Source organism: Grammomys surdaster, unplaced genomic scaffold, assembly GCF_004785775.1.
Source record: "Grammomys surdaster isolate TR1022 unplaced genomic scaffold, NIH_TR_1.0 126048, whole genome shotgun sequence".
NCBI lineage: Eukaryota > Metazoa > Chordata > Mammalia > Rodentia > Muridae > Grammomys > Grammomys surdaster.
The window spans coordinates 4,234,868-4,250,820 of NW_021620860.1; the positions used below are offsets into that span (position 1 = coordinate 4,234,868).

Consider the following 15,953-nt stretch of genomic DNA (forward strand, 5'->3'; position numbering starts at 1 on the left):
AGAAATCCGCCTGCCTCTGCCTCCCAAGTGCTGGGATTAAAGGCGTGCGCTGCCACCACCCCGCTCGAGACACACGTATTTTAAACCTGAGAGACACTTCCATTCTCCAAAATATAAGATGCCAAAAACACTGTTTATTTTAATAAATAAATAAATAATAACTAAATAAATAAATAACTAAATAAAAGACTTGGGTATATTCATTTTCAAGAGGCTAATGTGACCTAAAAGGAGTTTCTATTTCTTCTGTTAGTGTGCTCAAGCATATTCAGCCCAGGAGGTAATAATTTTTCATTATCTAAGAGACAGCTATGACAGGTCATATTGACATCTTTTGTTGCAATATTTGAATGAGTTTTGAATATTTGTTATAAGTAAACCTTTTGTATGATTGGCCTAATCTAATGTAATATTAAATACACTGAGCTTTTTTTTTTTTTTTTAAATGTAGAGACACTTCTTAAAATGAAACTAAAAGCACTGGGAAGAGAGCTCTCAATTAGCAAAGGAAAGGTTGGGGTTTCTTGTATGTCTATCCAGTTCATATTCTGTATAATCTTACACGATTATAAAATAAGGCAACTACATCCAGCATGACCATGGTAGCCACTGCAACCACGAGCCTGTTGTAAGTCCTGTGGCTAGAGCTTGTGAACAAGTGTGTAAGATCAACTTTTCACATTTGATAAAGAAATTGTTGGTATGCTTCTAGGATTTGATGACTTTATCAATATGGTGCTGGAAGATGTCACAGAATTTGAAACTACACCAGGAGGAAGAAGATCTAATAATCAGATCAGATTTTACTAATGGAAATAATGTCTATGATAAGCAAGCACTCTATCATAGAGCTACTAGCCCAGCCTTTTCCTGCCCATGTGTGTTTGTGTGTGTGCTCGTGAAAGTGGGGGAAGTGAAGGAGGGAGGGAAAGAGGGTGAGAGGGAAGAAGAAAGGGAGGGAGGCTTGTCATCTTCTCCTTTAGGATCTTAACTAAGATATCTACTGATTAAATGAAGCAAGGTATCTTATCTAAAACCTACACATAGAAAATAAATTCCTTCTTAAAATAACCAAATCCTAGCATGGAGCTCAGTCAGTGTTCCTGCTAGCATACAGGACACTCTGAATGTGATTCTCAGCACCACATAAACTGGACGTCTCAGCATTTTGAAAGTGGAAACCAAACAACCAGTGGCTAAAAGGTCATCCTCAGACCGGGAGGAGATTCTATATTGGTGTGTGTGTGTTGGAAATGGAGGAGGTCAGAACAGAGAAAAAGGAAAGGGGACAGAGATAGGGGGAACACTCAGAGGAGATGGCTCTTTGGGTAAAATGTTGCCAGGGACCTAGACTGGAAGCCCCAGCACTTGGAGGTAGATAAAGAGTCTTGAGAGCTCAATGGGTAATCTATCCAGGCGAACTATGTTAAGGATCTAAATAAACTCAACAGAACAGAGGAAAATCAGAAGTTCTCAGTCTCCAGCATTTATTCTGAATTCTTGAGTCAAGGAGAAAATAAAAACACACATGCAGACAAAAAGGGAAAGTTGGCCAGGATATCTACCTTAAGAGGATGTCCTTAGTTCTAGATGGCCTTTGTCAGAAAGGTTAAAATGCAGTAACACCTATTTTGCCAAGTAAGACTCTGTACAAGAATACGGGGAAATTTAAGGCATAAACCAGAGCACAAAGTAAACACTTTAAGAGAGTAGCCATTTTGGTAGCAAGATTTTAAGTCAATATTAAAGAGCTGAGTTCTAAGGTACAATATAAAAAGGCAAGAAGTGCCGGACGGTGGTGGCTCACACCTTTAGTCCCAGCACTTGGGAGGCAGAGGCAGGTGGATTTCTGAGTTCGAGGCCAGCCTGGTCTACAGAGTTTCAGGACAGCCAAGGCTACACAGAGAAACCCTGTCTCAAAAAACCAAAAAATAAAAAATTAAAAATTTAAAAAAAAATTTAAAAATTTAAACCCATCTGGGATTTCTGCTATACACCTATAATCCTAGCATTTGACAAGGCTGAGGCAGAAGGAAATTGAGTTTGAGGCCAGTTATATAGTGTCACTATGTCTCAAAAAAAATTTTTTAAATCAAAATATAATTGCTTCCCCCAACATTAGTATGTATAATCTTTTCCTAGTATATAGTCACCAGAAAAGATATGACTAAAAGGTTCTGGTTAATTCCCAGCAGGGATATTTATGGTAAAACCTTTATTGAAGTTAATCACAAAAATGTTTCTTTGGTTGGGCTGGAGAGATGACTCAGTTGATAAAATGCTTACTTTGTAACAACAAGGACCTGAGTTCAATCCCCAGAATCCACATAAAGCTAGGCATGGTAGCACTCGCTTGTGACTCCAGTCTATCCTAATTGGTAATTCCAGGCCAACCAAAACCCTGTGTCGAAGGAGATGAATATTGTTACTGAGGATGACTCGATTGTCCTGTGGCCTTTTGCATGCACATGCACATGCACATACACAAGTACATACACATTAAAAAGAAAGTCAAACGTAGATGTTTTCTTTATATGATTTCAGCTTTACCTTTCATAGGCACTAAAATCAAACAGTAGCTTGCACTAAAGATGTAGATTTTCAGTCATGGTAAATATTTCTGTTTATCTCATTTTGCTTTACCCTTTCATTTAAACTGTATAGATAAAACTACATAAAACTCACCAAGTCAAATCTGTAGGAAAACTCTAATTTGTCTTGTCTAGCAGGAAATTTCTGTTGGAAACAGAGATGATGAGTCAGCTTAACTAGATTCTGAGTCTCATACATGTTTTACTTTTGCTGTTCTTAAAAGTGAAAAGTTCACAAAAATCAGATGATATATTTGCAATGAAATGACTGATAAAAGGACTTACTAGACAAAATTACTATTTTAATATCTCTAGCCTGAACGATCCATTTCACATTCAGTTCTCAAAAAAGTACACTTAAAGTGAAAGTCAGAAAACCATAGTTGGTTCTAATACTCTTGCATATAAGCAAGAATAAAATACCACTCGCCCCATGTCAATATTGTTGAGAAAATAGTACGACAACATATAAAATTATCCCTTTATTAAAGGTGCTATCTGGCTAAATTATACCAAAGCAAGGCACATTTAAACAAAGTTATTTATCCTATGCTTTTAGGAAACAGCAAAAAGGAGCCCACAACTGACCACGTTATTAATACTGATTATATCGGGGAGAAAAAGAAACTGTCTATTGAAGTTTGGCAAGTTATCTTAGCTGCAGCACAACTGCTCTAAAAATCTATCACATACCCTACGACAGGAATTGGGCTTCCAGGAACAAAACCTAGGCAAAAACAGGTAGGAGAACCTACTTTCCTTTCATGTGGGAAAATTAAGCACTGTGTAACTTATTGGTTAGCTTTCAAAGTCTCTCAAAGGTGTGCATGTGAACTTTAACACACTAACTCAAATTAACTTCCCTTAAGAGTATAACAGATCTTGGTAAACACCAAATGTGGTGACTATTAGCAACAGAAAGAGCCATCACCCTAAACAGGATGCTAAAGCAGGACAGCTTTATCAGTCAGATATCATAAAACAAAATCAGGAAAATGTCACAAAGTTCTATCAAGAGGGCAGCAGTCAGATGAAATCCATTCAGCAATTATTTGGTGAGTGCCACTGAACAAGGTATTTCTTGAAATGGAAGTCGTGAAAGGGACAAAGCTTCTGACATCCCAAAGGTAGCAAAAGAAATGCCTTTAAGTACTAGCCGACAGGCAGAAGATAACCAACTTTTACAAATGAAAATTCTCTGAATATGTTAGATTTTTTTTTATTTTTTTTCTTTCTCCCCCCCCCCCCCCAGACAGGATCTCACTACATAGCTCTGGCTGTCTTGGAACTCACTATGTAGAACAGGCTAGCCTCAAACTCAGAGATGAGATCACCTGCCTCTGATTCCTTAGTGCTGAGATTAAAGGCATGTGCCACCATTCCCGGTTTGTATGTGTGATTCTTGAAGTGGAAACTTTTAGTTCCTCCTCAATTTTCCTTAAGTTTCAGGGGTTTCAATTAATTTTCCAGAATTAACATCTTTAGATCCAGTACGTTGGAAAAGCTAAAGAACCTGACAATACTGCAAGGCAAGAAGAAACAGAGACTCAGTGCTAATATAAAGACAAGTGGTTGCCATTATTTGACAAATACGTTTATTATTTAAATTTTAAGACCTTTAAATTGGGCTGGCAATTTTATGACTCTGTGTGTAAAGGCACATGCCTTCCAAGCCTTGTGACCTAAGTTCAATTCCAGGAAGTCAGAGGTCAAATGAGAGAACTGACTTGTTGTCAAGTTATCCTGTGACCTCCACACATCTGCCATAGCACAAGCATACATGCACGCATGGTCACATGCACATATGCATGTGCACACATAAAATAAAGTTTCATTTTAAAAGCTTTTAAATTGACAAAAGAATTATATACATTTATGAAGTTTAATGTGGTATCTCAATACTTCTGTACAATGTACAGTGCTCAGACCAGGACAATTAATATACCCATCAACTCATTTTTCTTTTCTCCCAAGACACAATTTCTCTCCATAGCATCTGGATGTCCTAGAACTCCCTCTATAGGGAGTTATAGACTGGCCTTTAACTCAAAGATTCACCTGCCTCTGCCTCCTAAATGATGGGACTAAAGGCATCGTTTGTGTGTATATAAGATGGTTTATTATTAATATTGAAGACCCAGAAATTCCACCCCCAAAATATGTGGCCTAGAAAAACTCCTGTTTGTGTCTACCATTGAGTGTGAGTGGTGCAACAACCGTCCTAAGTGCCTGTACTAAAACAACATGGATTGGATAGATTATGGTTGATTCATTTACAGTAAGCTGTAGGACAGTAAGAGTCAACTACAGATCTATGGAGCACACATCAAAGTCATAGACATAGTTTTGAGTTCTAAAAAGAAAACCCACAAAACATATACTGTATCATTATTCCATGTGTACAAAGTTCAAATGCAAACAAAACCAAACTACAAGGTAGGCATGAAACCTGAGTGGTCAAACTGTGGCGAAGGTTAAGTGAAAATTATCACATGTCAGACATGGTTCTTTCTAAATAATGGTTGGAATTAAGATCTAGCCAGACATAGTGTTCTTCTGATGCAGACAATGATGTATTTCTAGGCATCTAACTGGTGATTATATAATTATTTGCTTTGTTAAAAAAATACTTAATCCTTGAACTATATAGCCATATGCGTTGCTTAGTTTTGTCAATTTGACACAAACTAGAATCAACTTGGAAAAGTGAACTTCAGCTAAGAAACTGTCTCCATCAGATCTGCTTGTGGGCATATTGCAAGTCTTTTTGTTTAAATTATTGATTGATAGGGGATGGCTCAGTCCACTGTGGGCTGTACTACCCTTGGGGAGGCGGTCCTGAGTTGCTTATAAAAGCAAGCTGAAAAAGCCTGTACACAATGTTCCTCTGTGGCCTCTGCTTCAGATCTTGCCTCCGGTTTCCTTGCTCTGAACTCCTGCCTCTCAGCTTTCCCAGATAATAGATTATAACCTGTAAGCCAGATAAATAAACCTTTTCCTCTTCGAGGTGCTTTTGGTTAGAGCAGTTGATCACAGCAACAGAAAGCTAACTAGGACATCATGTGTTATGTATTTTTATCATAATACATAACAAACTGTTTGGAACAACAGCTCCCCTCCACTAAGTAACAGTGAGCAAAGGTCCCCACACGACACACGCTGCACTTTATCTTTTCTAATCTTTTTTCAAAGATGACTGAGGATTGAGAACCCGGTAATAGAGCAGTGTCACCCAAGAATGTTTACAGGCTGACATCCTACCATAGTGCTTAAAATCTAATTTTAATACTTAAGATCTGTATTTCGGGAGTTTCCTCTCTTGACATAAATGTTGAGATCTAATACGTGTGACTATACAGCAGGAGCCATTACTCCAATTATATAAGAAACACACCTGAAAAAAGCAAAAGCAGGACAAAAACGTGGGTTTTGTTTTTGGAATGTCACTGTGGTTGAGGGAACTTCCAGTCATGCACATCTCACTGAGTAAAAGCCACAGTCTGTACAAAGGCTGAGGAGCCCTGCACAAGCTGTCCTCTATTACCTCCCTGGTCTCACCTCCCACCACATGTCCTGAGCTCGCTATGTTCCCATCAGGCCACTTTCTTTGTTGTACTTCCTCAGAGCACAGGACCATTCCTTGCAGTTTGGTTAATGCTCTCCAGTCCCTGAGAGATTATGGGGTACACTCTCCACCACTGCTGACTCCTCAACTGTCACCCTCTCTATGAGAGCTTTTCCTCATACCCTTAAATTGCAATCCTCGCTCTGAGTCCCAGTTGTAGTCCTGTCTCATTATTTGTTTCTATACTAAAGTCATCTAGCATACTATATTTTTTACAATCTGTTTCCTCTCACTGAAAAATAAGCTGTACAAAGGTAGATTTATGTGTTTTGTTGTTGCACCTAGACAGTGTCTGGCACATGAAAAGCCAAAAACAAACCTATTTAATAAATGAATGCATTCAACTTTCCTTCTGAACTTCAATCCTTTAAAGATTTCACAGCAATTCATTCTATACATTCCTTTGGTGGCCCATGCCTATCATCCCAGCATGGGGAAAGATGAGGCTTGAGGGTAAGTTTGAGGTTACTAAGGGTTACAGACTAAAGCTTCCATCCAACTTGGAATACATAAGGATATCCCATTTCAAAACAAACAAACAAACAAAAAAAACCTCTTTATAAACTAGCAATTTTTTGTTTTGGTTTGGTTTTTTTGAGACAGGGGTCCTTTGTGTAGCCCTGGCTGTGCTGGAACTGTAAGATCAGGCTGACCTTGAACACAGAGATCTGCCTGCTTCTGCCTCGAAGTGCTGGAAGTGTGTGCCAACACACATAGCCTTAAAGATTTATTTATTTAATGTAAGTGAATATTTCATCTGCATTTATGTCTGCACAATGGAAGACGACATTGGATCTCATGGGACTAGTTATAGATGGTTGTCAACTGTCATGTGCATGCTGGGAAATGAACCTAAGACCTCTGGAAGAGCAGCCAGTACTCTTTCTTAACCACTGAGCCACCTCTCCAGCCTCTTAAAATTAACAATTTTTAATTAATAAGTTATAGGTTTATGTAGTTCATATTAATGGAACATAAATGACCAGAACGTTGATGAAAGCATAATTATCTTTCTCCCTAACAAAGCAAAATATCTGTTTTTAATGATAATATCCTTAAGGGCAAAAAGAGTTAAGAAGCCCTGTGTTCTGGGATCATCTGACCATGTATAATACAGGGCTCCCTTTGTGCCTTTTGTTATTTTTAAGTTTGTAAAAACTGAGCATGTTTATTTTTTATTATAAGATAAAATAGTTTTAAAATAAACATGCAAACAAAAAATAACCTTAAGAATATCCAGGCCTTAAGTGGTGATGCTCTGATCCCAGCACTTGGGAGGCAGACGCAAGCAGGCAGATCTCTGTGAACTCACGGCCTAGTCTATATAGAGAGTTTCAGGCCAACCAGAGCTACACAATGGCACTCTGTCTCAAAAAGCCAAAATAATAATGAAAGAAAAAGTTCCTTTTTCTAAGGTAGGGTTTCTTAGTGTAGCACTGGCTGTCCTGGAACTAGTACTATAGACCAGACTGGCCTCAAACTCCTATTTTTGTTTTTTAAATACCATATTTTTAAATATTTATTTTTATTTTATATGCATAAAGTATTTTGGCTACATGTATGTATGTGTGCTATGTGTGTGTTGTACCTCACTGCATCTGCACTTTTGAGGGAATACCTCATCCACATAAAAGTAAGATTAAGCCTAGATCCAAGGTACATTCCAACCCGGGAACTTATGACCTGAACCATGTCCGAAGATGAGAACAAATCTGAAAGAACACCAACATCTGGGACTGTGCATTTTTATGTTATATTTCTGTGAAAGCCAAGTAGTTTAACAGCTATGATTAAGACACACTGAATATCTGAGGTAACACAAGAACTGCACAGACCAGGTCAGAGGTCATTAGTCTCATATTTGGTGAACTAAATGATCTGAGTAGTTAAAAAGTAGTACAATGAGCACGGTGGTACAGCCTGTAATGCTAGCTCTTGAGAAGCAGAAGCAGGAGAAATCATCACAAGTTCAAGACCAGCCTAGTTTACATAGAAGAGGCAAATCTCAACAGTAGAGAAGTTTATGAAAAGATACTAGATATAAGACAATAAAATATTAAAATGCAAATCTATGATTATAAAATTCTATAAAGGGTCCATAAGGAAAGAAATTTCAGCACCTTTCATACCAATAAAAAAGGAGAAATATTACAAATTATAAAAGGTTTTCTTCATTCTTCTCCCTCTTTCAAATAATGACGATAGTATTAGAATAAGCAGGAAATTCAAATGAAACTTTAGATAAGAAAATCAAACAAATTTAAACCACGAAAGATAAAAAGAAGGGAGCAGCAGGTGTGTGTGCATGTGCATTCCCACAAACACACACACACTCACACAGAGAAAGAGAGAAAGAGAGGGGAGAGGGAAAGAGAGAGAGAAACCTATGTTCTTTGATACTTTGTAATGGCAAATTAAATAACCATTAACAACATAGTTGTGATACTATGAAATAAAAATAGTATCATTAGAACATAAAGCCTAGGGCCAGGCATGGTGATGCATATCTTTAATTTTAGAACTCAGAAGGCAGAGGCAGGTGGATCTCTGTTGAGTTCAAGACTAACTTGGTCCACAAAAGAGTTTCAGATCAGCAAGAGCCACATATGAGACCCTGTATCAAAACCAACCAAACAAAATATAATTGGCTAAGCATATGTATATCAATAAGGATAGAGGTCAGGAAATAAGAATAAACGAAGAAGTGATTGTTGTAGAATCTTTAGCCAAACGTGGTGGCACACATTTGATCCTAGCACTTGGGAGCCAGAGGCAGAAGTATCTCTGTGAGTTCCAGGCCAGCCTGTTCTAAATAGATAGCTCCAGGACAGCAAGAACTACATAGAGACCCTGTCTAGAAAACAGAAAAGAAAAAAAAGAATCTTCAAATATGTGTAGAATACATATATATGTATATACATATATAAGTGCTTACATATCTATGTAAAATTTATTATATGAAGATAGAACACATAAAGCAATACAATTTCATATACATATATACATACCTACACTACACTGAAAGGATGGATATAACATTTTCTGTGGAATAGGGACAGGAACTAGTGATGACTTCTTTAACTGATGGTATTTCTCATAATCTTTCGTGGGCTTTCATCAAAATTCAGGGGAAATGGAGAATTAGAAAAGCTAAAAACGGAGTAATCTTTTAAACAGACAATAATGTAGTCTGAATGAAGCCACATCACACCCACAAAGCCAATGAATCTAATCAGATCTCATTACTGAAAACCTTGTTAGTAAAATACCTTTCCTGTAACTGACAGAAATAAGGTAGCATTGGGTGACTTGAGCACAGAGTCCAAAGAGACTGGCTTCACACTTTAGTAAGGAAGCACCTTTTAAACAAAAGTAATACTCAGTAACCCAACAGGCCTTCAAAAAAGACTTTGGTCTCTGTAGGGAATGTTTTCACAGAGTCCCTCCTCAACCCTCTTTACCACACCGCTCTGAAAAAAGACCAACCCTCCTCTTCCAATGACCTCGAACTTTAGTGTGGAAAAAAAACACTTGAGACCTTTTTTTTGAGGGGGGGAGACTACTTTGAAATATTTTAAGTCTTTCATCACTCTAATTAATTTATCCTTTCTTTGCTTTTTCTGTTTGTTCTGATTCTGGCACATTTATACTTTTCATTTCTTGAGCGAAAATATAATTCTAAAGAAGCCAAATAAAACTCCTTTCATAGCCCAAATCTAAAATAAAGGAAGGAAAGGGGAAAAGTAAGAAAAAAAATTAACTTTATATTGCCATTTTCATTTTAGCAATAAGACTAGAAATAAAGTTCTGATTATCAGGTAAGGGGGTGAAATCAAACTTACTCATACATTGTAAGATTAAATTACAGAGCTACCTCTTTAACAAATCGTTTTGTTTATGAACAATAAGGGCACCTGAATAGACCTGTACAACTGACCACTATAGTAGAATCTGTAACTTCAAAATTCAGAGCTGTGATACAACCTATGTATCCCTACCTCATCCTCCTGGTCTCCTCCAAGGACCTGTTTAGTTCCATGTTTTGGGAAATAGAAGAGCTCCCTCAAAAGCAGAACTGCATTCAGCGCTAAGTGGTTCAGTCCTATTTTCAAAGCACTCTGACATTCATGATCTTATTTGGGATTTTTACCAACTTGGTGAAGCATGCAAAACAAGCATTTTTACAAACAAGGAAATAAGCTTCCCAGCTGTCCTGTCACATGGTTATTAAGCAGCTTAAGTTAGACTAGAGCCTTTTAACTACTAATCTAATAGTTTAATCCTTTGACTTCCTGATTCTTACATAAGGTTATATGTAAGAATATGTCTGTTGTTCAACATATAGAAATTTCGGCAAATATCTCACAGACAGTATGTTTAAATACTCTAGCTTGAAATTTGATTTGATTTTTATTTCATTTTCTTTTTAAGATAGGTCTTATGAGCACAGGCTGGCCTCAAAGTCTCTCTGTAACTGAGGATGGCTTTGGAATTCTGAGTCTCCTCCCTTGGCCTCCTCATTGCTAGAATGTGCCATTGTGCCTGGCTCAGTTTCATTTCTTTTCTTTTTTTTCGAGACAGGGTTTCTCTGTGTAGCCCGGGCTGTCCTGGAACTCACTCTGTAGACCAGGCTGGCCTCGAACTCAGAAATCCGCCTGCCTCTGCCTCCCAAGTGCTGGGATTAAAGCCACCATTGTCTGGCTTCAATTTCATTTTTAAGTGGCAATTTTATAGGAATGGTCTTACATTCTAGTGAATTCTAAGCATCATTACTAATGGAGACATCAGGAAGCCACTGACTGGGTTCATACCTTCATCTAAGAACAGAAACTTTGTAGCTAATTCTTCTAGAATAACTTTCCACACATTACTACTTCATCATCAGTTCTTTGAAATAAAATGTTTACTATTCCAACCTATCAGAATAACATCTACTGTTTCTAAGAAATCAGTACCTTTCCTTCTAAAGACCTCTACGACTCCTCTGACAAAAGTTACAGAATTAAAAAGCAGGGTTTCTACAGTCCTTTACATATATTTGTGGCATCCAGCATAACTACAAAATTAACTGCCACTAACTTCAACGCAGTTGCTCAGGCCAAACTCATGTATTTGCATATCCCACCCATTATCAAGTCCTTCCAATCACCAGGCTTCTTTACTCTCTATTATTCACTGTGTCCAAGTTACAGTGCTCTCTCCACTGAACAGTGTTACCGGATTCCTGATATCCAAGCTTCCTCTGTTTGTAGCTCAGCCTGTTTTCTATGAAGTAACCATGGTAAACATTTTAAAACACCAACCAGATCACACCACTTTTAAAATAAAATTAAGGTTCTTATATATGGGAGCAAGCTTATGTTAAATTTGTGGACTACTTATCCTTCTTGTCCATCTTTTAACTCAAAAAACACTGCCCTTCTATAAACAAGCCAAGTTTGTTTCCATCTCAGGCCTTTGACTCTTTCTTCCTTGCGGAGAAGTTCCTTAAAGATCATTTTCCTAGACATTTAAATTGCTAGCTCCTTTTCGTTGTTTTGTTTTTTGAGACAGAGTATCACTAGGCGGCCCTGAATGGCCTGCTACTCACTGTGTAGACCAGGCTGGCCTCCTAAGAGATTCCCCTTTCTCCACTTCTGCCTCCTAGTGCTGAGATTGAAGGTGTGCATCATCACCACACAGGCTCGTCACTAGCTTCCTTTTACTAACTCAAGTCACCTCTTAAGGGGTAGAAAGAAAGGGGCTAGTATTGGGCAAAGTGTCCTTTCTATAAAGACTTTCTGGCCTCAATCAAAAGTAACAGCTCAGTCTCTCTCTAAACCTTGGATGATTTGTTTTGTGTGTATTAACCCACCATGTTGTTTACAGTTCATAGCCTAACCATCTTCTTGGTGCAGGTATGACATTCTAGTCAGGTGTGATACACATGCCTATAATTCCAGTTCTCAAGGGGCAAGAGTTCAAGGACAGCTTGAACTATGTAGCCAAACTCTATAATCAACAAACAAAAAGCAAAACAATATATACATTCTGTTTCTGCAGAGCTGAGAACAGGGCAGGGAGGGAACTGAGGCTCTCCTGAGAAAATGCTGATTTTTATACAGTGGCTTGCTTCTTTTCTTTCTGGCACCCACCAGAATTTTCTTGTTACTTTGGTCATAAACTTTTAAAACAAGTCATAGATTAATGATACCGAGTAAGTATGTTTTTGAGTCAGGGATTCACTATGCTACATAGGTTGTGTCACTCTCCCAAGGCCAAGTAACCCTCCTACTTCAGCTTTCTGAGTTGCTGAAGACAGCTGCATGGCACTGTGTCCAACTCTAGCCCATAGTTAATCTCAGAAAATTCTCTTATATACAATTATTTAGAAAAAAATAATTATTCTGCCTCTAGATTTTATCTTTTAACCCACTGAGTCCAATTAGTGCTGTCTGTATGCACAAAGACATGCACATGAAATCCCACCCCAGGAGCTGCCCCACAGCAACTGTCCAGAATGGCAGCACTTCCTCTCCAGCCTCCCCAGCAGCTCCACAGACATGGCACCTTAGCTAAAGCCGCCTGCAGACTTTTCAACCTAACCCACGGGCCCAATACAGGGAAAAGGAGGTGAAAAAAACCACCAATCACTGAGCTACCAAGCTTAGAACTTGAAATTCCACCAATCTTCAATCTGGAAAGCTCTGCCCTGAAAAGCTCTGCTCCCTAAGAAATCCTATATATATGCCTTGCCCTTTGCCCAATTCCCCACTGTCTACCCTAGGAGCAGTGGGCAGCCATCCCTGGATTCATCCCTCCTCTTCCTGGATTCTACAACAAATCTCTTTCATGAGATTTGCTGTCTGGTGTGACCCTCTCATAGGAAGAAGCCAAGAAGCAATGAAGAGAAAAAGGGAAGAAGTGAAAATGTGGAGCTGAGGCTCCTGAGCTCCTGAGCTCCTGAGCTCAGCTGGGGATACCCTCCCCTAGGAGCTGCACCATCTCTGCTGAGGAGGCTCCCTCTCAGAGCTGTGTGGTTCCTGGGCTCCCATGTCTCAGGATGCCCTTCTATCTGAACAGAAACACATTAGAGGTTACACTTGTAAAGAAAACCATGTCTTCCTCCCCGAGAAACCATCAACTGCCAATCTCTAGCTCCTCAGCTAGAGTGGTGGAGCTTCTTGAGCTGCTGCTGCCACTCTTATCTGGTAGTGTGTGTAAGGGGGAGGGGGCACATACATGCCACAATGTGCATGTAGAAGTCAAAGGACAACTTTCAGGAGTCTCCTTCCACCTTGGGTTCTATGGATAGAACACTCAGGTTGCTAGGCTGCAGAAGTGTTTGGCCTCTGCAGCCCAACCAACTCTGCAGTCCCCCAACCCCCCCCCCCACCACACACACACTTCAGGAGAGATCACTAGTTTAGGGCTAAGGACACAGCTCCATGGTAGAGCTCTTGTCTAGCATTCCAAAGGTCCTGGACTCATCCCCCATCACAGAAGAATGGAAGGAGGGATGAAGACAGGGAGGGGGGAAAGGCAGACTAGTTTTTCTGACCACTCAATCTTTATTTTATGTGTATGCATATTTTGCCTGCAATTATGTCTGTATACCACGTACATGCCTTGTGCCCAACCATACCAGATAAGGCATCAAATCCCCTGGGTTAGGAATTACAAATGGTGAATGAGCCACCATGTAGATACTGGAAACAGAACCCTAGTCCTCTGCAAGAGCAGTTGGTGGTCTTAACCGCTTAGTCATCTCTCTAGTCCTATAATCACTGACTCTTACCCTGTAGATCTAAAGAGAGGGTTCCAGGCAGCCAGGGCTACATAGTGATACTCTGTCTCAAAAAAGAAACCAACTAATTACAGCGAGACATGACAACAACACTGGAATCTTTCCCCGGGATAAAAGACTGCTTATAGAAATAAGAGTGCTGGGAGAGGCAGCAACATGAGTATTTTGGAAGATCATGCCTCTAGGTTCATATTCTTTCTCCCTCCCTTCCTCTCCCTCCTCCCTGTCCTGTCTTCTCTCCTTCCTCCCTCCCTTCTTAACCCACTGGGTCTATTAGTACTGTCCATACACGCATAGGCATGGGTCATCCCCTGGGGCATAAGAACCAGCCTGTGACCATATCTGTAAAATAAACTGACTCTCCCTCCTGCATCAACCACTTTAACAAATATCTTACAAAGTGAAAATTGAGAGAATTCACTAATATTAATTTTTCAGAAGTAAAAGACTAAATTGATCTGAAGTAAGCAAAGGATGTTCTTTTGCACTGAACACCACTACTCTCCTAAGGAAAAAGTACCATACCAATGTGCTCTATACTGTACTTGGCATATAAAATGCACTCCATATTAATAAAATAATACTGAAACATAATTTTGTACTACAGATCAAGAAATTGAACTCCAAAGCAACTTAGTTGCTTGCCAAACGTGACACTGACACTGAAGCCAACAGCAGAGCTGAGACCAAATACAAATATTAGGAAAGGGAAGTGCTGGGCAGAAGAATTTCAAAGGGAGCAAATGAAAGATAACTCACTGATGACAGAGCATCCAAGTGCAGCAGCTAAGAACGCTAGCCTGAGTGATGATGAGTACATGAGAGCACCACGGACTGGTGAAGTACTGGATACCCATCACACGGAGTACAAAGGACCAAGCAAATTCTCTTCACTATAAGGAATGACACTATAAACAAACCAGAAAACAAATGCAACACTGACATTGCCATCCTTGCTTTCCAGTCTTACTGAATGTGACTGTTCAACTTAAGTCAACTGTCAAGCTGCTCGACCCACTGCTCAGTCACAACCACAACAGAACTAAGGCAGCTTTACAACCTGAATTACTCCCTAAGGATATGGAATTACAAAGATATACTTGGAAATCTATTTGCTCTTGACCCCAGTAGCCCTTTCCCCTTACAATTCAACTAATCGTTACTGATTAAAACGGCACCTACATAGTTTGACTCTGATGTTCAAGATGCAAAAGGGCTTTCCCCTCAAAACTCTCAAGGCAGAATCATACCATACTATCAGCTAAATCGAATGATTTAAATTATTATCAAATATTTAGGGTTTCCATTTGAGACAGGCCTGTGATTCACTCATGTTTTATAAAAGTTTTTCTCACCCCCCTACTACCAGTAAGGTTACAAACAGATTTTTTTTAAGTCCTAAATTTAACTAATTGTAACATTAGTAAATAATTAAATTAGTAAATAGTAAAATTAGCAAACAGTAAAAATTAGTAGTGTTTCTACTGCTTGAGTCCTGAAGTCAATCAAACATAAAAAAAAAATTTGTTGAAGTCTATCTAGAGAGAGGGCTCAAAGGTTATGAGCACAGCCAGTTCTTGCAGAGGACCCAGGTTCAATTTCAGCACCTACATGTCCACTTACAACCATCTATAACTCCAGTCCTAGGAAATCCTAGGTCCTCTTCTGGCCTCATTGGGTACCAGGCATGTATATGTTGCATAGACATACAGGCAGACAAAATACTCATATATGACAAAAAAAATTTTTTCTTTAATTTATTGAATGTAATCTAAATGTCTAGTCCCATTTTGAGCTACCAACCTCACCATTACGCATTTCCCTGCTTGGCATGAACTGAAAATGTCTTTGGCCTTGAAGAAGTAGAAAAGATTCAAGTTATAGTCAAAAAAATAAGCATTTTCAAGAACTACGAGATTCTCCACTATATAATATATACATATTTTTTTCC

General features: G+C 38.9%; 1 protein-coding gene across 2 annotated transcripts in view; it reads right to left on the reverse strand.

Moving 5' to 3' along the window:
• Spop (speckle type BTB/POZ protein) overlaps positions 1–15,953 on the reverse strand; it is a 76,945-nt gene that overhangs the window by 30,313 nt on the left and 30,679 nt on the right. Inside the window, exon 1 of one of the 2 annotated variants that reach the window (XM_028755064.1) lies at positions 2,686–2,712. The exons of the other annotated variant lie outside the window; for it this stretch is intronic. The gene's annotated coding sequence lies outside the window, so the exon portion shown is untranslated. Of the gene's footprint in view, positions 1–2,685; positions 2,713–15,953 lie in introns of those variants that run through there. 2 annotated transcript variants of the gene reach the window in all.